Here is a 24,034-nt window from a genome sequence, read left to right as displayed (position 1 = left end):
TACACCAAGACAAAATCAATTAAATAAGCAATCTAAATTGTTGAAAGCTCCTAGCTTATGCATAACATTCTATATACCGACCTTGCTCATGCATCCCTAGCATACTCCCATTCTTCCATTGTGATATGCATCCCCTCATCTCTCTCTGCTCTCTCCATTTTGTCAAGTAGCCAATCCACATGAATATCCTTTGGAAGTGCTCTTAGATGTTCAGGGTATGGCATAGAGATCCGTGGTGTGTACGAAAGAGGGCCCTTTGTCCTTGTCTTTGTAAGAAAACAATACAACATCTGTGATCAACAGATAATAGGATCTCGTATGCACGAGAGGAAACAAATAGTATGGAGAATCAAAAATTTGATTACTGTAAAACTGATACAGTAGATGCCACTGCCTCTCAACCGTGCGCTCCTGTGAAAGAAGCTTCGATGGCGAGCTGAAAACAGTAGAATACGGAGGCTAGATGCTAAGGAATCAGGGTTGCTCTTGCAGTGATGAAATGGGCTTCACGGGCTTGCTCTTATATAGCCACCACAAGTATTTGGTTAGAGCCAATTGGGTGACCAACCCAGTCCCTGCCCAAAACGGCCGACTAGGGGTCGGAGAATAGGCCACCGAACACATGATAGAACTAGTGCGCAAAATAGAGCAACTAACCTATGGATTTTCGTTCAGCCCAGAGCCATCGGGGATCATCTGAGGCTCCAAACGGGCCCCGTAACCCGAGAGTGGGCTGCCCTAGGAAATGCTCCGTCTACCCTCAGTATGGTCAGTCATCACTACTACACACGGATCCTATTGCGATGTTTAAGTACCGATGTTTAAGTACCGACGTTTAGCGCACGCAGGGTGCTAATCATCGGTATGGGAAGCGCGTCCCATAAAGCGTCACTATAAAGCAACCTCGGGGGGGTCACTATGTATAAACCCTCTATACCACGTGCATTCAAGACATATTTCTAAAATCCCTTATCTGTAAATTTTTCATTAATAAAATGTACCCCTTTTCTATACAAATCTGTAAATTTTTTCCAAAACTATTTAAAATAGTCCCTTATGTATATTTATTTTTGTAAATTTTAGAAATAAAAAGTATCCTTCTGTTGAACTCACGTGACAGGGTTACATATGATGAGTGACCCCCCCGAGAAAGCAACTTTAGGCAAATGTCACTATATAGCGACTATTATAAAAGTCGCTATATAGCAACTTTTAAGTGTCACTATATAGCGACACTGAGATACTATTTTATAGCGACGTTTAGCGCACGTGGGGTGCTAATCATCGTATGGGAAGCATGTCCCATAAAGCGTCACTATAAAGCAACTTTAGGCAAATGTCGCTATATAGCGACTATTATAAAAGTCGCTATATAGCAACTTTTAAGTGTCGCTATATAGCGACACTGAGATACTATTTTATAGCGACGTTTTCCAGAGAGGTTTTTTACTCATATAGGCCTTTAAAGTTAGTTTTATCCAATGACAAATTTTTTTAAATTTTCATACATGTTTGATCTTTTGAGAGAATAAAAGTATGAGAGCATGTACATCAAGCCTTTGAAGCTCATATATTCATGTCCAAGTTTGAGATGAATATATGTATGAGAGCATGTACATCAAGCCTTTGAAGCTCATATATTTATGTCCAAGTTTGAGATGAAAAAAATCAATGAAGAGCATTTACATCAACTGTTTCATCTTGAGCGAAGTCTAAGGCACCAAACAAGTCTATCTCTAAATCTATATCGAGTTGATCTCCTATATCATCATCATACTCTAGCATCGTACGTTCACCTAAAAGTACTTGATCATCTTCTTCAATAAAGTGTGGTGATTCTTGATGATCATTGTCTTCTTCCTCAATATCATGATCTCCATCTTCCTCCCGTGCGATGTCATTATGCGCATCTTCCTCTTGACTTTTGGACTTGTTCTGTCGCTATATAGTGATGATTTTCTCTGTTCCGTCGCTATATAGCGATGCTTTTAATTAAAAGCATCGCTATATAGCGACGTTTTGACCTGTCCATCGCTATATAGCGACGATTTGCTTTGTTCCATCGCTATATAGCGATGCTTCTAATTAAAAGCATCGCTATATAGCGACTCACCAGCATCGCCATATAGCGACGCTGTGGGTTAAAACTCGAACCTTACGATGTGCGGTGCTTCCTTTAGCAATCTCTAATCTCTATTGTAAGCAAAGAAATCTCTCCTCCCACCTATTTCTGATGACCTCCCACTCTATTCTCCACTCCTCACCACTACTCACCCCTCTCCTAACACTTGTGCTCCCTCTCCACCCTTCTCCCTCTTTGGTTTCTTGAAAGGAAGTTTTTCAACAAGGTGAGTCTCTTTGAACAATGTAGGTTCATTTTTCATGAGATTTCATTTTGTGAGTGTTGAAGCATGTTTCTCCTTATATTGCTAAATCTGTGTACTAGTTTTCATGCTTGATTTCAAAGGATTGAAGACAAAAAACGGGATTTCAAGAAAGAAAGAAGATTCACCTCTTCTAGTCTTTTTTGTATTTCTCTTCCTTCTCTTTCTCCTTGTCTCCTCAATCCAATCTCTTTGAAAAGTTGCTTCTATAATCTCCTCCTTCCTCTAACTAGTTATTTAAAAAATGGTATGTTTCCTCTCTTTTGTAGGGCCAGTCCACAAAGACTGAGCAAGACGTACTATTCCAGGTAAGTGCTTTCTCTTTTTTCCATTTGTTATTTTTGCTATTTGCATTGGCTTGCAGCTAGCACCTTAAGCACTAGCTGCAGTGATGGGTATAGGAACCCTCTCTTTCTCTCTCTTCCCCTCTCTTCCCTCTTCTTTCCATCTTCTCTCCTCTTCCATCTCTTCTTTTTCCCCTCTTTCAAACTCTTTTCCCCTCTTCTTTTTCCCCCTCTTTCAATCTCTTTTTCCCTCCTTCTCTTCTCTTCTTTTTTTCATCTTTCATGGGCCGAACAGAGACCGTAGGTTAGTGGCGTTATTTTGCGCACTGGTTCTATCGTGTGGTCGGTGGCCTATTTTGGGACCGAGGCCGTTTTGGGTGGATTGGGTCGTTCACCCAATTGGCTCTAACTGACTACTTGTGAGGGTCACCTCTTTCGTACTATGTTCAATGCTATATGGTGTGAGGGCAGGCAATTTCAAACACAACAGATTGATGATAAGAGAAACACACAAGATTGTGGCATCATTGCTAGCTTTGAGGGAGCCAATGGAGCCATGGATGATTATTGTGGCATAATCCAAGATATTATTAAGCTTGATTTCGATGCTTCTTTGTGTATGTTTTGGTTGTAACATGTTTTAAGGACGTGGTGTAAAGAGGCCCTAATGTGACAATCAAACTCCATGCAAGTGGCTTTGTAACTATTGACTCCACAAAGTTTTGTCAAAATAAGAAGGACACACTAGTACTACCACAACAATGTGAACAAGTATTGTACACACATATAAAAATACACTTTTAAATATTTGATACCTTCGATGCAAGGAAAATAACATGATTGTATTTATGTTTAAATTAGGTTGTCTATCAACCAATGGTGGATAATAATAGGTGGTGGCATGCCATACCTATTATGCCATGTTCCAAAGTGATGTATAGTACATTTACTAATATGGAGCATATGGAGGATGATCATGGCCATGGAGGTGATGATGATCGTGATATGAGAGAGGAGGATGACCATGAGATAGGAGATATAGATATTGAGGCTATTACCCATGAGGACGAGCCTACCATTGGTGATGCTTATTTCGATGAGCACATGAGTAGCACAAGTAGTAGTGGGTTGAATGTATTTATAGATCTCAACACTATAGATAGTTTGGCAAGGGTTGATCTCATTGAGGATGAGATTGAACTATAGCCCACCATTGATATTGGCAAAACCATTTTACATATTGTCTCATTCTCCTCACCTCACTTTATTTTTGTATATGTGAGTTTGCCAAAAAGCATTGATATTCTTGTTAAAATTACATGCTTTGGCAATCATGGGCAATGTTAGGAAAGCAATGATGTACATCTATCAGCCTGCACCAAAATCTCACTTTTTGTATTCTCTATTTTGCGTCTAAATCCACGTCTAATTCACAGTGCAGAAGTGCAAATGGACACACAAAGAGATCTGCTATTAGATGCACCTGTATTTTTGCTATTCTAGTAGCACATATAGATGCGCCCGCTATTTTGCACATCTATCAAGTGCGTATATAATTGCTTTGTCTTGTTGTGGTTGGATCACTATATTCGGATTTCATGTAAGAAAGTTATGATTATTTCTTTTTGCTACCTGCTGTCAATAAAGTGGTAGAAGAGTGTTTGGACACGAAGATGAACACTCATAATAGAGAAGAATTGATCTAGGAGATGAGGATGGAAACGGTTCATGCTTTCATTGAATCAACAATATTTGAAACAAAAGCAAAAATAAGTATAAATATATATGTATATAGTTAATGATAAGAAGCTTCCTAATACAGTGTCGCCCTCCCGCTTTATATCTCCACCAATTGATCACACCATCTTGCACTCAGTATTTGTGTTCCCTTGGATTTAACACACATGCATATCATGCTTTTACATTCCCACATGAAGAAATAAGATGCTCAATCACATAAGAAAACTTAGATTAAGAGGAGACCCAACGCCCATCGGTCATATCCATAAAAACCAAGAGCGCAGGATTGTTTTTTTAAGTGTAGTCAATCTTTAGGGATCAAGATCTTATCTAATAAATGCCAAATAGAATCTCAATCTTGTCATTAAGAGTAAGGTAGCCCAATCTACATGCTTTTGCAGTGATAATTATATATGTTCAACAGACCAGAAAGTTGATTGAGAAAATCATTGGACAAAAGGTTATCTATCATATGAAAGCAATTTTTTATTTCTATTAGGTCATCAACGAAAACAAGAGTTTAGCGCTTCATCACTTGTGGTTTCATGCTACTTTTGCAAAAGTAAAAACCAATGATGCTTCACATATATTAAGCTAGTTTTTATTTAGTGCATCCTTTACTGACCAGTTTCTTATTTAGTTCATCGCTTTGTTGAGTCTTTGTGTAAGTGCTTTGCTACTCAATATTCATAGAGCATCCTTCAACCAAAGAGCTTTGTCAATATCTATACTCTGGTGCCTCACATAATTTGATTGTTTTTCAGCAATCACTATGACATACATCTATGTGTTGGAGCTTTTCTTTGCTTGTTGGTATAAAGATAAACCAACTTCCTTTAATGTACTCTTCAATTGGATTCTCATGAACTCGAACATGTATAGCACATCTTGTACTATATTCACATTCATGTGGAATGTAGTAATCTATACATGCATTGCACTGTGCAACCCAGATCGGTACCTCATCACAACAGAACCATTATATCTTTCAATTGGACCCACCGGACATACTTTTTTTAGTTTTCCTTTCTATTGCATTTAATTTTTTAGTCTTGTGCATTCAAAGTAAGGACACTCTAAATTACATTACCTCAGTAGCCAACACATCTACTTATTTAAACCATTCCATTGAAAGAGTCCTGATAGAGCTTGTTGAATACAGGGTCCAAACATGACCACCAAACCCTTGAGGATGTGGTGGAAGTTCAAAAAAAATGTAGCAATTATACTATCATGGAAACTCATGAACTTGTTGTATAGTTTTAGCACTCAAGAAAGCAACATGCAAAGCATTATTAGGAGAGAGCTTTTAAGGCATGCCGATGGCACTCACAATGTTTGATGTTCTTCCAAAACTTGTAGTCCTTTGTGTCATAACTATGGAGAACACAAAACCCAACATTGTCTCTATCTTGAATCCAGAAATGTCCTCCATCAAGCTCCAAGGGTTAATGAACAATGCCAACTTTTTGAAGTCTTGTACTTAATGCAATGCAAAAATCACAATATATACATTAAAAAAAACTTACAATTAGAATGATATGAAAAATAATGTATTAGAGAATTTGAGAGCACGATGGAAGCTAATTTTTTGGCACAATGGACATATTAAAAGTTAAAACAATGGCTTGCAACAAATTTTCTCCAACATTTTATCTAACAAAATAAGAAGAGGGAAAGAAGAGGAAGAAGAGGGAAAAGAGGAAGAAGAGAGAAGAGGGGAAAGAAGAGGGAAAGAAGAGGAAGAAGAGGGAAATGAGAAAGAAGAGGAAAAGAGGAAGAAGAGGGAAAGGAAAAGATATTGGAAGAGGGGAAAGAGAGAAGAAGAGGGAAAGAAGAGGGAAAAGAGAAAGGAGAGGGAAAGAGGAAGAAGAGGGAAAGGAAAAGAGATTGGAAGAGGGGAAAGAGAGAAGAAGAGGAAAATGAAAGAGGGCTCTCCCAAATTCTCATCCAATCTCCTGCAGTGAGTGACTATGGGGGGACTTCATTCCAAGGGGTGACATATCTAGGATGATCAGGTGGGAGAAATCGATGGTGATTCTCATAGAAGACCTTATTCAATGTGTCTGCCCATGAGGCAACTAGCGAAGGACCACAAACAGGACATGCTGCATGGTAACCCAATGTAGTGAGACTTGAACAATAGATGCAATTAAGAGTTCAAGGTGGGTTGAGGGTGCCACATCAATTGCCTACTCATAATTAAAAGTGCAATGCTTACATGAACACTCACCATAGCCTGGGAAGTCATGCATCATCCACATCAAGATTGCTTTGCAGTTGAAGTCTTGTGACAATGGAGGCCTACTCACATCATGCACATTGATACCTCTCCAAATTATCTCTAGCTCGTCAATCAAAGGCTCCAAATAAACATCAAGATTTTTCACTTTATGTTTCCCTGGAATTAGAAGGGATAACACAACATGTTCTTTCTTAATTGCCATAGACAGTGGAAGATCAGAATTCACCAATATCACTAGCCATACACTGTAATGGGTGCTTTTGAGACCAAATGGGTTCACAACGTCCATAACGCATCCAAGTCTCAAGCTCCTAGGTTCTTCCTTGAACTTGGCCATGTTTCTTCAATATGCTTCCACACAGGAGTGTCTATGGGAGTTCTCCACTTGCCATCGGTTGATCGATGGGAGGAATGCCATGACATGAGCTCTGTAATGGATCTGAACTTGAACATATGTTGGATGCAAAGGATTATGGGGAAATGTCGCAGAACCTTATGAGGCAAATCCAATGTTTTGAGATTTGCTCTATATCTTGCCTCTCCACAAGTAGAACACTCTCTTGCATCATTGACACAATCATTGATGCATGCATGGATGCGCTTTTAATCTAATCCTCCAAGAGAGGTCACATGTTGCCATGCCATATCTCTTGAGGTCGGTAATTTATTCTCCCTTGGAAGTATTTAGCATAATAGCTTGCACGTGAAGACCATAAATGAGAAAAAGCATTTGATAATTGACCCACTAGTATAATTCACCATGTTTGCAAAATAGACTTTAAAGTTTACTTGAGTAATGCATTCAAACTTGCATTGCTCCATCCATAGATGGTCTATAAGTTTAGTAACTCAAGGGAGGCACATAGAACAGAGAATGTGCACCCCTCAAACAGTGGGGTCGATGCTGCGATAAAAAGATCGTCCTGCTCCATGCTATCATCCCTACCTGAGGATTGATGGACATATAAATCCCGCATCATATCATCAAACACCTCCTCCTCCATGGCCTCATGAGGTAATGGTGTAGGGCTACTATCACCATCACTCCATGCATCCGTAATGGTCCCTCCTAAAGATCCCACCTCATATCACCGATGCTTTGCCTCCTTACAACGTGCATAGGGCAATATATGCAAGTGTGGCATTGCATCTTGTATCAAATTAAAACAGGATCATAACTCAAACACATGAACACCCATAGGTATCTCAATCAACGTTAACTCTTTAACACTTACCATGCTTATGGTCGCTTCCCATTCTCCATACTTTGAGACGTGATTGAGTGTAATTCTGCGTGCACGATACATGTTTCCTCGACATGGATCACACATACATTTGATTTTTTGCTCCAACCACATTTTGCGATGGTGGGGATATGGAGGGATTCATCCTCACTGGAGCTACTTGTTGAAGATGACGACATCCTACATATAAACAACCCAAAAAATTTGTTCTTGGATGAGTTGTAAATGTCAAAACTCTATGGAGTGTCTAAAAGTGCATCTAACACCGCCTCTGTACTATGGATTGCATCTATAAGCACGTCTAAAACTTACTTTAGATGCATTGATATACACGCTTTTAGACACGCAAATAGATGCACAAACTGCGAGCTGATTTTTGAACCTACTTTTAGTGCGCTTGCTTTCCTTCACATACTTTTAACATCGCACGGCTTGATTTCCTATTAACAGACACAGCTCTGAGCATCCACACTTATCTTCGAGCATCCACACTTATCTCCAAGCACCCACACTCATCTCCAGGCTTACACAATCATCCCCAAGTACACAACACAAGAGAAGAGGATGAACAAGGAAAAGAAGAAAAAGAAGCAGAAGGTGAACAATGAAGAGAAGAAAGAGAAGCAACTTTGAAGAAGGACAAGAAGCTTCCATACTTGTATCCAAGGTAAGTCTCTTGACGGTTGATCTTATTTGGAAGTTTCTCTCTTTGGATTCGTCCTTTGTCATATGTAAGGAACGGATGTTTTTGTACTAGTGTGGTCGGGTGCATGTCCTTTTTAATTTCTTATAAAAAGGCATCTATCGGAGTGTGTCTATAGATGCATGTGTCTTTTGGAAAAATAGACAACTATGCCTATAGATGCACTGTTAGACGCGTCTATAGACGTGCTCTAACAGTCTTATCTGTTCCTCCCTTTTCCGGCCTTCTTTTTCCTTCGCTTTCCCTTCCCCTTGCCTTTCCACTTCCACTTCCAAGAAAAGGATTGCATATTGAATGATGGAAATAAGTGATTGCATGAATGAAGAAAGGGATTGCATGAATGATGGAAAGGGATTGCATGATTGAAGAAATGGATTGCATGAATTATGGAAAGGGAAAGCATGATTCAAGAAAGGGATTGCATGAATGATGGAAAGGGAAAGCATGATTAAAGAAAGGGATTGCATTCGTGAGAAAATAAGAGATTGCGTTCTCTTTTTGTCTCCTTTCTCCTCTCTTTCCTTCGCTTTTCTCCTCTCTTTCCTTCTCTTTTCTCTGTCTCTTTTCTTGTCTCTTTCCTTCTCTCTTTTTCTCTCTTTCCCTCCTCTCTTTTCTCCTCTCTTTTCTTCTCTCTTTTTCTCTCTTTTATCCTCACCTTTTCTCTCTTTTTCCTTCTCTCTTTTATCCTCTCTTTCCTTCTCTTTTTGTGGTAATTTTCCTCTCTTATCTCCTCTCTTTTTCTCTCTTTTTTTCTCCTCTCTTTTCCTCTATTTTCCTCTTTCCTTCTCTCTATTTTCCTCTCTTTTATCCCCTCTTTCCTTCACCTTGTTTCTCTTTTTCCTTCTCTCTTTTATCCTTTCTTTCCTTCTCTTTTTCTGGTACTTTTCCTCTCTTATCTCCTCTCTTTTTCTCTCTTTTTTTCTCCTCTCTTCTCTTGTATTTTCCTCTCTTTTCTCCTCTCTTTCCTTCAGATTATTTTCCTCTCTTTTATCCCCTCTTTCCTTCACCTTGTCTCTCTTTTTCCTTCTCTCTTTTATTCTATATTTCCTTCTCTTTCCGTCTCTCTTTTTCTCTCTTATCTCCTCTCTTTCTTTCTCTTTTCATCTCTTTTCTCATCTCTTTCCTTCTCTCTTTTTCTCTCTATCCCTCCTCTCTTTTCTCTCTTATCTCCTTTCTTTTTTCTCCTCTCTTTCCTTCCTCTCTTTTTCTCTCTTTTCCCATGTGAAGCTTCAATAGCCTGACATTGAGCAAGTAGATACAAACTTTTGTCACTCTAATTCAAAGAATGCAGGAGTCTGTAAATGCTTGCTCAATGTCAAGCTGTCACTCAGTTTTTTCTTTTGCATCTCATGACAAGGGCATGCTCGATGGTAATCTTCTTCTTTTCTTTTCTTCAGTTCATCATGTGACCAGGATCTTTAGCCTCATCTAATCTTCGGGATGCCATCTTTTGGGAGTTATATAACATTTTGGGGCACCCTCGCACTCCTACGGAGTTATACACATACATGACGGGTACTACAAACACCCCCCAGGAGTCGGCAGTATAGACTCCAAACCACCCCAATCCCACACTATAGCTAAGATTACCCCATCAGAGTCAAGATAGCCCAGCCGGCTACAGAGCCGAGCCCCTTCTCCCCCCTGCAGTCAGGAGGTCCTTTTACCTCATAGAGTTGCCAACGTACTCCCGTGCCATCGAGAGTCTCTTCGCCAGCTATGAGTGGCCAACGTACTCCTGTGCAGTCAAGAGTGTGCAGTCAAGAGTCACTTCTCCAGCTACAGTGGCCAGCTCGACACAATAAGGTAGTAGGCATAGTAGCAAAGAGAGTGGTGGGGGATGCATGGCAACCTGCTTTGGGGGGGGTAGTGGTGGGGACGAGGATATGATTCAAATGATGCAGACATGCTAGAGGGTGATGGTATGATTTACTATGACATCACTCAGACTGGAGGCATCTTGATGGATGCACAGGGGAAGGACATCATGGCCTTCATGCGCTCTGTAATTGCTAACAACTATAAAGATTTCTTTATTCACTACAAAGACCATCCAAAAAATTTGGCTGATGAGACCCTTGCTGCTATTCGCTCTAGGTATCCCAATCCCCCCAATGTTCAGTCCACAGATAAATGGGCCAAGTGAAAGATTGTTACGATACTTAGCAAAAAAATCTTCGCTTAAGAGGAAGGCACTAGTAGAGATTGCCACGATTGAGAAAGGTCAACCACCAAGAGGCCAACCCCACACTGCTCACAAGCATGAGTGGAAGAAAGCAATGAAGGCAGCGAAGGCGGACCCCAGTTTGCATCATGTGGAGGCATGAAGGATCCAAATGGAGCAATATGAAAGCGTGCATTTCGATCAAGGTGTGTTGAATCGTGGGAGGCCCAATTTGTAAGTATTGATCTCAAATTATATTGTTTATGTTGTTTATTAGGAGGTTGTTTCTTTGTACTAACCCCGCCGCAAATTGTGTCATCTTGTAGCTTGATATCATGGACAATTACCCTACTCTTGTTGAGACAGCCTACCACCACCACCATCGTAGAAGAGATACATGGAGGCACTTCTATGATGATGGGTTGATTATTGAGGAGCAGTATATCCGGGCTACTGGGGCGCCCCCCAGGTATTTGAAAGTAATTAAATAATGTCAATATTGTAAGTAAAGATTTGATTTTTCATACATTGATACATGTTGTTCCTCGTTTACAAGACCTTGCAGCTGATTAGGAGGGAGAACATGAGGAAGAAGGGAGCGAGGACGCAGAGAACTTAGATTAGTCGTAGAAGTAGTGCTAGCTACTCTTTTTTGGACTTGAAGCCACTAGCTTGGCTTCGTGCCTCTCTTGTATATACACTCCTCTTATCTTTGTACTTGAAGCCACAAGACGTGGCTTGGCTTCGTGCTATATGTACATACAAGCACTTTTTGAGCTATGAATTCATATACACTCCTTTTATTTTTTTGGCTTTCAATTTCCTTGTGCAACGTTCTATCAATTAATGCCTTGTGAACTAAACGTTTTGGACTTGTAATGTTTTATTCGGAATTGTAATCGTCATCTATAGATGTGCTTGCAATCGTGCTAATTAAAATGCGGTTGGCGGTAAGAATTGAATCGCACAATGTGGAAATGGGATTCTTGTAACTACATAGCATACACAGCATACACAGCATTCTGTTCAACCACACAAAATTCTGCATTTATTAACAAAAATATTATGTATAGCATCTCTAAGCGCGTCTACAAATGCATTTATGTATTCAACACTAGCTTCACTTTCACAAGCTGGTCCATCCTATGGAAGAAAAGGACTTGCTAAATGCTTTGTGTTGTTAACATGCTAACATGTTTTCTTTTAATGTTTCTTTTCTATTTAGCTTTGATATCATTACTTCTTAGATGCGTTACTTCAAAGCTGTGGTCCATCCTATGGAAGAAAAGGGCTTGCCAAATGTTTTTTGTTGTTAACATGCTAGCGTGTCTTCTTTCAATGTTTCTTAGGAAAAGAGAGGAGAAAAAAGAGAGATAAAGAGAGGAGAAAAAGGAAGAAAGAGAGGAGAAAAAGGAAGAAAGAGAGGAGAAAAAAGAGAGAAAAAGAGAGAAAGCTAAAAGAAAAAAAGTGGGGATAAAAGAGAGAAAAACAGAGAAGGAAAGAGATGAGAAAAGAGAGCAAAATAGAGGAAAAGAGAGGATAAAAAAGAGAGAAAAAGAGAGGAGATAAGAGAGAAAAAGAGATACGAAAAGAGACAAAAAGAGAGGATAAAAGAGAGAAGGAAAAAGAGAGAAAAAGTGAGGATAAAAGAGAGAAAAAGAGAAGGAAAGAGAGGAGAAAAGAGAGAGGATATCAGAGAGAGAAAGAGAGGAGAAAAGAGACAAAAAGGGACGAAAAGAGAGGATAAAATAGAGAAGGAAAAAGAGAGAAAAAGTGAGGATAAAAGAGAGAAAAAGAGAGAAGGAAAGAGAGGAGAAAAAAGAGAGAAAAAGAGAGGAGATAACAGAGAAAAAGAGAGGAGAAAAGAGAAGAAAAGAGACGAAAAGAGAGAAGGAAGGAGAGGATAAAAGAGAGAAAAAGTGAGGATAAAAGAGAGAAAATAAGAGAAGGAAAGCGATGAGAAAAGAGAGGAAAAGAGAGGAGAAAAAAGAGAGGAGATAAGAGAGAAAAAGAGAGGAGAAAAGAGAAGGAAAGAGAGGAGAAAAGAGAGAAAAAGAGAATGCAATCCCTTGTTTCCTCACGAATGCAATCCCTTTCTTCATTCATGCAATCCCATTCCATCATTTATGCAATCTCTTTCTTCATTCATGCAATCCCTTTTCATCATTCATGCAATCTCTTTCTTGGAAGGGGAAGGGGAAGGGAAAAGGGAAGAACACACAAGAAAAACTATTGTAGCATGTCTATAGACACATTTAACAGTGCTTCTACAGGCGCAACTGTCTGTTTTGCCAAAAGTTAGATGCACTATTTGACGTGGTCCAACAGACAGCTTTTTGAAAGAAACTGAAAAGGACATGCACCCAACCCCAAAAAGAACAATAGTAGTACCAAAAACATCCCTTCCTTGCATACAACAAAGGATGAATCCAAAGAGAGAAACTTCCAAAGAAGACCAACCACCAAGAGAATTACCTTGGATAGAGGTATGGAAGCTTCTTGTCCTTCTTCAAACCTGCTTCTCTTTCTTCTCTTCCTTGTTCACCCTCTTCTCTTGTATACTTGGGGATGATTATGTAAGCCTGGAGATGAGTGTGGGTGCTTGGAGATAAGTGTGGATGCCCAGAGCTGTCTATTAATAGAAAAGCAAGCCGCGCAATGCTAAAAGTATGTGAAGGAAAGCATGCACGCTGAGAGTAGGCTCAAAAATCAGCTCACAATCTGCGCATCTAAAAGCATGTCTAAACACGCGTCTGAAAGCTCGTCTAAATGCGCATCTATCAACATGTCTAGACTGTGTTTTAGACGTGCCTATAGACACGTTCCACAGTAGAGACACGATGTTAGATGCACTTTTAGATGCTACACAAAGTTTTGACATTTATAACTTATGCAAGAACACATTTTTTAAGTTGTTTATCTGTAGGATGTCTTCATCCTCAATAAGTAGCTCCAGTGAGGATAAATCCCTCCGTATCCACCATCACAAAATGTGGTTGGAGCAAAAAATCAAATGTATGTGTGATCGATGCTGAGGAAACATGTATCATGCATGCAAAATTACACTCAATCACATCTCAAAGTATGGAGAATGGGATGCAACTGTAAACATGAGGTGGGATCTTCAGGAGGGACCTTTACAGATGCATGGAGTGATGGTGATAGTAGCCTAAACCATTACCTCATGAGGCCATGGAGGAGGAGGTGTTTGATGATATGGTGTGGGATTTATATGTCCATCAATCCTCAGGTAGGGATGATAGCATGGAGTAGGACATTCTTTTTACTGCAGCATTGACTCCACTGTTTGAGGGGTGCACATTCTCTGTTCTATGTGCCTCCCTTGAGTTACTAAACATGCAAACCATCTATGGATGGAGCAATGCAAGTTTGAATGCATTACTCAAGTAAGCTTTAAAGTCTATTTTGCAAACATGGTGAATTATGCTAGTGGGTCAATTACTCGAATTCTTTTTCTCATTTATGGCCCTCACATGTAAGCTATTGTGTAAAATGCTTCCAAGGGAGAATCAATTACCGACCTTAAGAGATATGGCAAGGCAACATGTGACCTCTCTTAGAGGATTAGATTACAAGTGCATCCATGCATGTGTTAATGATTGCATTCTATTTCGTGGACCACATAAGGATGCAAGAGAGTGTCCTACTTGTGGAGAGGCAAGAGATAGAGTAGATCTCAAAAATTTGGGTGTGCCTCGTAAGGTTCTGCGACATTTTCCCATAATCCCTCACATCCAACATATGTTCAAGTGCAAATCCATTGCAAAGCTCATGTCATGGCAGTCCTCGCATCGATCAACCGATGGCAAGTGGAGAACATGGAAGCATATTGAAGACACATGGCCAAGCTTCAAGGAAGAACCTAGGAACTTGAGACTTGGATTGGGTATGGACAGTGTGAACCCATTTGGTCTCTTAAAAGCACGTCTTACAGTGTATGGAGTGATATTAATGAATTATAATCTTCCACCCTCTATGGTGATTAAGAAAATACATGTTATGTTATCCCTTCTAATTCCAGGAAAACATAAAGTAAAAAATCCTTATGCTTATTTGGAGCCTTTAATTGATGAACTAGAGATACTTTGGAGAGGTATCAAGGTGCATGATGTAAGGAAGCCTCCCTTGTCATGAGACTTCAATTGCAAAGCAATCTTGATGTGGAGGATGCATGACTTCCCAAGCTATGGTGAGTTTTCAGGTAAGCATTGAACTTTTAATTATGAGTAGGCAATCGATGTGGCACCCTAAACCCACCTTGAACTCATAATTGCATCTATTGTTTAAGTCTCACTACATCGGGTTACCATGCATGTCCTGTTTGTGGTCCTTTGCTAGTTGCCTCATGGGTAGACACATTGAATAAGGTTATCTATGAGAATCACCATCGATTTCTTCCACCTAATCATCCTAGATATATCGCCCCTTGGAATGAAGTCCCCCCATAGTCACTCATTGTAGGAGATTGGATGAGAATTTGGGACGGTTCCACAACTCCTCCACCACTTGGCATGAGCCGGTAAAGGTTCGTAACTATTATGTGCCATATTGAATGGAAATAAAGATTGCATCCTAACACCAGCTTTTGTTTAGATACTTCATCTTTTATCGTTTACCATATTGGTCCCACCTCAAGATCAATCACCTACTTGATTCCATGCATATCTTCAAGAATGTGGCATCTACCATTTGGGAACATTTGAATGGGACACAAGATTCCGCAGGCATAAGGGAGGATCTACGCACCATAGGGAGGATGCATGAAGCTTGGCCACAAGAGAGGTCAAATGGGCATGTCTTTTTAGATGGTGGAGGTGAAACGAGCTATCAATACAATTTGTACTCCCATTGGATGCATGAGGTGTTTCAAGGGGGCCTTCACAAAGAGCAAGAAAAGAGCTGTAGAGCAATTATATGGCTTGAAATCTCATGATTGGCACAAGATGCTCCAAGCATTTTATGTGCATTATATCTTTTTCCTTCCAAATTTGTGAGTGAATTAGAAGCAACTAATCAACCACCATTACTCATGTGTTCAATTCATACTACCTTCTAGCGTTTCTCATAGTGCATCAAAGGATGTGAAGGATTGTATTTACAAGATGGGAGAGCTTGCGAGGCACTTTACAAGATGGGAGAGCTTACAAGATGGGGGAGCTTGCAAGGTGTTCACATTGCTAATATGGCATACATTTTCCTTTCTAGGTATGTGAGCTCAAAGGAAATAGATCCCATCACGCTTGAGAATGCTCGAGTTATGTCAGTGGAGGTGGTTTGTTTAGTGGAGGAGACCTTTCCACGTTTTATTCTCACAAGCCAACTACATCTCATAGTGCATTTGGCTCGGGGGGGTTAGTCATCATATGTAACTCTATCATGTGAGTTCAACACAAGGATATTTTTAATATAACACCTATTTCATTAATTTTGGACTTTTTCTGTTGTTTTTGGATGAAGCCCAAAAATCCTTCCCAAATGAAAAGTTTACTTTGTGAAAATGTCCTTCCCAAATCAAAATTTTACTTTCTGAAAATATTCTTCCCAAATCAAAAGTTCACTTTGTGGCACTATTATATTCACATAAAAATATTGTTTTTTTAATCTATACTTTTGCACCAACATGCAAGAATTTGAAATAATGCTATATTAGAAATTCTAGCTATACCTAAGTTATTTGTTAATTTAATTATTTTTAATATTTTTCCTTGACATGATAAATTAATAAATCCATGAAAGGAGACTTAAATATTTCATGAAAATAACATTGTCACTCGCAATATGCACAAAATTTTTAAAACTTTTAATAAATAGAAAGAAGACATGATGCTATAAGACCCAAGTTTTGTATTGAACCAAAGAATTATAATAGCAATTATAGCTATCATTATATGATTACATTGAGAGACGTTGCTCTCAGCTAGAGTCTTTATATCCAAAATGATATAGATTGAACATATGTTTACAATTTAAATTGTTGCTCTTAAAGAGCCTCAATTCATGCCATCTGCATAATTTGACTCCCCATTGTCTTATTGCTCAATGTCTAGATAGTGTGCAAAGTATTGTGCCCATCGGATATGCTTTGCATTATGGATCAAGCATAAAACACCGTTTTTGCCTTAGTGTCATGCACAACCATAAAAAAAACACGGTCCTAGGTGTGTTAATCAAACAAGTACTTATCGGATGGGGGCTCCACTTTGCATGCAAGTCTCTTTCAACTAGGTTGAGATGTGTACAAAGTATTGTCACCATCAGATATGCTTTGCATGGCCGATCATGCATTATATACCGTTTTTCCCCTAGTGATATGCACATCCGCAAAAAAACACGCCCTTAGGTGTGTTATCTGACCAAGTACTTATCGGATGGGTGTGCCTCTTAGAGAACATTTCAATACCACCTAGGTTGAGGCGTAGGAAAACTGTTGTGCCCATCGGATATCCTTCGCATGGTCGATCGAGCATTAAATACTATTTTTGCTCGTGTCATGCACATCCATAAAAAAACACGCTGCTAGGTGTGTTATCTGATCAAGTACTTATGTGATAAGAATGCCACTTTGCATGTAAGTCAATTCCACCTAGTTGAAGGTGTGTGCAAAGTATTGTGCCCATCGGATTTTCTTTGCATTGTCGATCAAGCATAAAACACCGTTTTTGCCTTAGTGTAATGCACAACCATAAAAAAACACGGTCCTAGGTGTGTTATTCAAACAAGTACTTATCAGATGGGGGCTCCACTTTGCACGCAAGTATCTTTCAACTAGGCTGAGGTGCCTGCAAAGTATTGTCACCATCAGAGATGCTTTGCATGGCGGATCACGTATTATACACCGTTTTTCCCCTAGTGATATGCACATCCACAAAAAAACATGCCCTTAGGTGTGTTATCTGACCAAGTACTTATCGGATGGGTGTGCCTCTTTGAGAACATTTCAATACCATGTAGGTTGAGGCATAGAAAAAGTTTTGTGCCCATCAGATATCCTTTGCATGGTCGATTGAGCATTAAATACTATTTTTGCTCTAGTGTCATGCACATCCGAAAAAAACACACTGCTAGGTATGTTATCTGATCAAGGACTTATGGGATGGGCCTGCCACTTTGCATGTTAGTCAATTCCACCTAGTTGAAGGTGTGTGAAAAGTATTGAGCCCATCGGATATGGTTTTCATTGTCGATCAAGCATAAAACACCGTTTTTGCCTTAGTGTCATGCACAACCATAAAAAAACACGGTCCTAGGTGTGTTAATCAAACAAGTACTTATCGGATGGGGGCTACAGTTTGTACGAAGGTCCGTTTCAACTAGGTTGAGATGCATGCAAAGTATTGTCACCATCGGATATGCTCTGCATGGTCAATTACGCATTATACAACATTTTTCTGGTAGTGATATGCACATCGGCAAAAAAACACGCCGTTAGGTATGTTATCTGACCAAGTACTTATCGGATTGGTGTGCCTCTTTGAGAACATTTCAATACCACCTAGGTTAAGGTGTAGGAAAAGTATTGTGCCCATCGGATATGCTTTGCATGGTCGATTGAGCATTATATACCATTTTTGCTCTAGTGTCATGCACATCCGTAAAAAAGCACGCTGCTAGGTGTGTTATCCGATCAAGTACTTATGGGATGGGAATGCCACTTTTCATGTAAGTCAATTCCACCTAGTTGAAGGTGTGTGCAAAGTATTGTGCCCATCGGATATGCTTTGCATTGTGGATCAAGCATAAAACACCGTTTTTGCATTAGTGTCCTGCACAACCATAAAAAAACACGGTCCAAGGTGTGTTATTCAAACAAGTACTTATTGGATGGGGGCTCCACTTTGCACACAAGTCCGTTTCAACTAGGTTGAGATGTGTGCAAAGTATTTTCACCATAGGATATGCTTTGCATGGCTGATCATGCATTATACACCGTTTTTCCCCTAGTGATATGCCATCCGCAAAAAAACACGCCCTTAGGTGTGTTATCTGACCAACTACTTATCGGATGGGTGTGACTCTTTGAGAAAATTTCAATACCACCTAGGTTGAGGCATAGGAAAATTGTTGTGCCCATCGGATATCCTTTGCATGGTCGATCGAGCATTAAATACTATTTTTGCTCTAGTGTCATGCACATCTGTAAAAAAACACGCTGCTAGGTGTGTTATCCGATCAAGTATTTATGCGATGGGAATTCCACTTTGTATGTAAGTCCATTACACCTAATTGAAGGTGTGTGCAAAGTATTGTGCCCATCGGATTTTCTTTGCATTGTCAATCAAGCATAAAACACCATTTTTGCCTTAGTGTAATGCACAACCAGAAAAAAACACGGTATTCAAACAAGTACTTATGAGATGGGGGCTCCACTTTGCACGCAAGTATCTTTCAACTAGGTTGAGGTGTGTGCAAAGTATTGTCACCATCAGATATGCTTTGCATGGCCGATCACACATTATACACCATTTTTCCCCTATTGATATGCACATCCGCAGAAACACACACCCTTAGGTGTGTTATCTGACCAAGTACTTATCGGATGGGTGTGTCTCTCTGAGAACATTTCAATACCACTTAGGTTGAGACGTAGGAAAAGTTTTGTGCCCATCGGATATCCTTTGCATGGTTGATCGAGCATTAAATACTACTTTTGCTCTAGTGTCATGCACATCCGAAAAAAACATGCTGCTAGGTATGTTATCTGATCAAGCACTTATGGGATGGGCGTGCCACTCTGCAAGTTAGTCAATTCCACCTAGTTGAAGGTGTGTCCAAAGTATTGTGCCCATCGGATATGCTTTGAATTGTCGATCAAGCATAAAACACCGTTTTTGCCTTGTCATGCACAACCATAAAAAAACACGGTCCTAGGTGTGTTATTCAAACAAGTACTTATCGGATGGGGGCTCCACTTTGCAGGCAAGTCTCTTTCAACTAGGTTGAGATGTGTGCAAAGTATTTTCACCATCGGATATGCTTTGCATGTTCGATCACGCATTATACAACGTTTTTCCCATAGCACTTGATATGCACATCCGCAAAAGAACACGCCCTTAGGTATGTTATCTGACCAAGTACTTATCGGATGGGTATGCTTGTTTGAGAACATTTCAATACCACCTAGGTTAAGGCGTAGGAAAAGTATTGTGCCCATCGGATATGCTTTGCATGGTCAATCGAGCATTAAATACAATTTTTGTCTTAGTGTCATGCACATTCGTAAAAAAACACGCTGCTAGGTGTGTTATCCGATCAAGTACTTATGCGATGGAAATGCCACTTTGCATGTAACTCAATTCCACCTATTTGAAGGTGTGTGCAAAGTATTGTGCCCATCGGATATGCTTTGCATTGTGGATCAAGCATAAAACACCGTTTTTGCCTTAATGTAATGCACAATAATAAAAAAACACGGTCCTAGGTGTGTTATTCAAACAAGTACTTATTATATGGGGGCTCCACTTTGCACGCAAGTATCTTTCAACTAGGTTGACGTGCGTTCAAAGTATTGTGACCATCGGATATGCTTTCCATGGCCAATCACGCATTATACATCGTTTTTTCCCTAGTGATATGTTGTGTCCATCGGATATCCTTTGCATGGTCGATCGAGGATTAAATACCATTTTTGCCTTAGTGTCATGCACATCCATAAAAAAACACACTGCTAGGCATGTTATCCGATCAAGCACTTATGAGATGGGTGTGCCACTTTGCATGTAAGTCAATTCCACCTAGTTGAAGGTGTGTGAAAAGTATTGTCCCATCAGATAGGGTTTGCATTGTCGATCAAGCATAAAACACCGTTTTTGCCTTAGTGTCATGCACAACCATAAAAAAACACAGTCCTAGGTGTGTTAGTCAAACAAGTACTTATCGGATGGGGGCTCCAGTTTGCACGAAGGTCCGTTTCAACTAGTTTGAGATGCATGCAAAGTATTGTCACCATCCTGCTCTGCATGGTCGATTGCATTATACAACATTTTTGCGGTAGTGATATGCACATCGGCAAAATTAAGTGTGTTATCTGACCAAGTACTTATCGGATGGGTGTGCCTCTTTGAGAACATTTCAATACCACCTAGGTTGAGGCATATGAAAAGTGTTGTGCCCATCAGATATCCTTTGCATGGTCGATCAAGCATTATATACCATTTTTTCCTTAGTGTCATGCACATCCGTAAAAAAACACACTGCTAGGTGTGTTATCCGATCAACTACTTATGCGATAGGAATGCCAGTTTGCATGTAAGTCAATTCCACCTAATTTAAGATGTGTGCAAAGTATTGTGCCCATCGAATATGCTTTGCATTGTCGATCAAGCATAAAACACCGTTTTTGCCTTAGTATCATGCACAACCATAAAAAAACACGGTCCTAGGTGTGTTATTCAAACAAGTAGTTATCGGATGGGGGCTCCACTTTGCACATAAGTCTATTTCAACTACATTGAGGTGCGTGCAAAGTATTTTCAGCATCGGATATGCTTTGCATAGTCGATCACGCATTATACACCGTTTTTTCCCTAGTGATATGCACATCCGCAAAAAAACATGACTTTAGGTGTGTTATCTGACCAAGTACTTATCGGATGGGTGTGCCTCTTTAAGAATATTTATATACCACCTAGGTTGAGGTGTAGGAAAAGTTTTGTGCCCATCGGATATCCTTTCCATGGTCGATCGAGCATTAAATACTATTTTTGCTCGTGTCATGCACATCCGTTAGAAAACACGCTGCTAGGTATGTTATCCGGTCAAGCACTTATGGGATGGGTGTGCCACTTTGCATGTAAGTCAATTCCACCTAGTTGAAGGTGTGTGCAAAGTATTGTGCCCATCGGATGTGCTTTGCATTGTCGATCAAGCATAAAACACCGTTTTTGCCTTAGTGTCAAGCACATTTGTAAAAAAACACGGTCCTAGGTGTGTTATCGGATCAAGTACTTATCTAACCGACATGCCACTTTTCATGCAACTCAATAACTCCTAGGTTGACGTGGGTGCAAATTATTGTGCCCATCAGATGTACTTTGCATGGTATATCAAACTCTGTTTGTGCCTCAATGTCATGCACAACCATAAAAAAACATGCTTTTAGGTGTGTTATCCGACCAACTGCTTATCAGATGGGTGTACCACTTTGCATGCAATGCAATACCACAATTGTTGAGACTCATGCAAAGTATTGTGCCCATTGGATATGCTTTGCATTGTCGAACAAGCATTAAACACTGTTTTGGCCTTAGTGTTATGCACAACCGTCAAAAAACACGGTCCTAGATGTGTTATTCGACTAAGTACTTATGGGATGGGCATGCCACTTTGCATGTAAGTCAATAATACCTAGGTTGAGATGTGTGCAAAGTATTATGACGATCGGATATGCGTTGCATTGTCGATTAAGCATAAAACAACGTTTTTGCCTTAGTGTCATGGACAACAACCAATAAAAAACATGGTCCTAGGTGTGATATTCTAAAAAGTACTTGTCAAATGGGGGAGCCACTTTGCAAGAAAGTCAATTTCAACTAGGTTGATGTGCAAGCACAGTATTGTGTCTATCGGTTATGCTTTTCATGGGGGATCACACATTATACACCATTTCCCCCCTAGTGTTATGCACATTTGTCAAAGAGCATGCTCTTAGGTGTATTATCATACCAAGTACTTATTGAATGGGCATTCCAATTTGCATGGAGCACCATACCACCGCTTTTGAGGCACCTGCAAAGTATTGTACCCATCGGATATGCTTTACATGGTAGATTGAGTATTAAATACCGTTTTTGCCTTGGTGTCATGTAGAACCGTCAAAAAACATGATCCTAGGTGTATTTTTCAAACAAGTACTTATCGGATGGGGATGCCACTTTGCACACAAGTCAATACTACCTAGGTTGAGGAACGTGAAAAGTCTTGTGTCCATTGGATATGCTTTGCATAGTCGATCACACATTATACACCATTTTGTTCCTAGTGTTTTGCACAATCGTCATAAAATACATTTGTAGGTGTGTTATCCGAACAAGTACTTATGGCATGGGTGCACCACTTTGTATGCAAGTCAATATGACCTAGGTTGAGGCGTGCACAAAGTTTTGTGCCCATTGGAGAAATGTAGATGTGATAATATTAGAGAATTCTCGGTATGTGTATATGTGTATGTGTGTGGCAAACAATTTTGATACAACGAAGTAAACACCTAGTCCACAAATTATGCACTTCATACCTTGAGTATTGTGTCAAAATAAAAGCTGAAATAAGCTTGTTGATGACGATAAATATGCCCTTGTAAATATGCCCTTGAATAAAAGCACAGTTGTTGTATGACCACAATAGGATCGCTTTGACACCTGTGATTTTGCCCACATATAAGTTTGCAAATAGTATAAAAAATCATATAATAATATATTAATAGTTTGCAAATGTGTATAGCAAGTGAGTAATGGGAAGTGGAAGTGGGAGTGAGGAGGGAGGAGTGGAATGGGAGAGGGGAAGTAATAGGGGTGTATGATAATAAGTATAAAAAATAGTATAATAATATATTAATAGTTTTCAAATGGCAAGTGAGTAATGGGAAGTGGAAGTGAGAGTGGGGAGGGAAGAATGGAATGGGAGAGGGGGAGGTAATAGGGGAGTAGGATAATAAGGGAGTGAAATGAGTGAGGGGAGTTAATAGGGGATGAAAAAGAGGAGGGTGAGATGGGAAAATATGGGATTTTGGGAACTGGGAGGAGTATGGGACGTGGTGGAAATGTGGGATGGGAGTGGTGGCAATGGGGGAGGAAGAAGAAATGGATGGGGGGAGGGCCAATGGAAGATTGGGATGAGGGATGGGGGTCCAATGGGAGAGGGGGAGTAATGGGAGCCAATGGGAGAGGGGAGAAATGAAAAGTCAATAGGAGAGAGGGGAGGAATGGAAAGCCAATAGGAGAGGAGGAGGAAAACCTAATTTTTCTTATATATAGTCTTCCTTCTTCATTCATTCTCCCCTCATTTCATTCATTGAAGCAAAAAAGCAAGAAAGCAAGAAAGCAAGGACGAGCAAGAAAGCAAGGAAGGAAGAGCAAGAAAGCAAGAAAGAGCAAACTTACAAACTTTTTCCAGGTACTTGTAAATTTTTTTGATTAATTCTTTATCTAGATTTTTTTAAAAAATTTTGAAGAGAGAGAAAGAAAGAAAGAGAGAGAGGAACTAGAGAGAGAGAGAGAAAGTTTAGAGAGAAGGAGAGAAGCTTGGAGGCCACAGC

General features: G+C 39.8%; 1 pseudogene; it reads left to right on the top strand.

Annotated features, from left to right (window-relative positions):
• Positions 1-3,224: 3,224 nt before the first annotated feature.
• On the top strand, positions 3,225-3,874 carry LOC147903823 (uncharacterized; annotated as a pseudogene).
• Positions 3,875-24,034: the final 20,160 nt, after the last annotated feature.

This window comes from Dipteris shenzhenensis, chromosome 3 (genome assembly GCF_047967505.1).
Source record: "Dipteris shenzhenensis isolate YYH24624 ecotype China chromosome 3, Dip_SZ_1.0, whole genome shotgun sequence".
NCBI classification, from domain to species: Eukaryota; Viridiplantae; Streptophyta; class Polypodiopsida; order Gleicheniales; family Dipteridaceae; genus Dipteris; species Dipteris shenzhenensis.
This window is presented reverse-complemented; position numbering and strand designations above follow the sequence as displayed.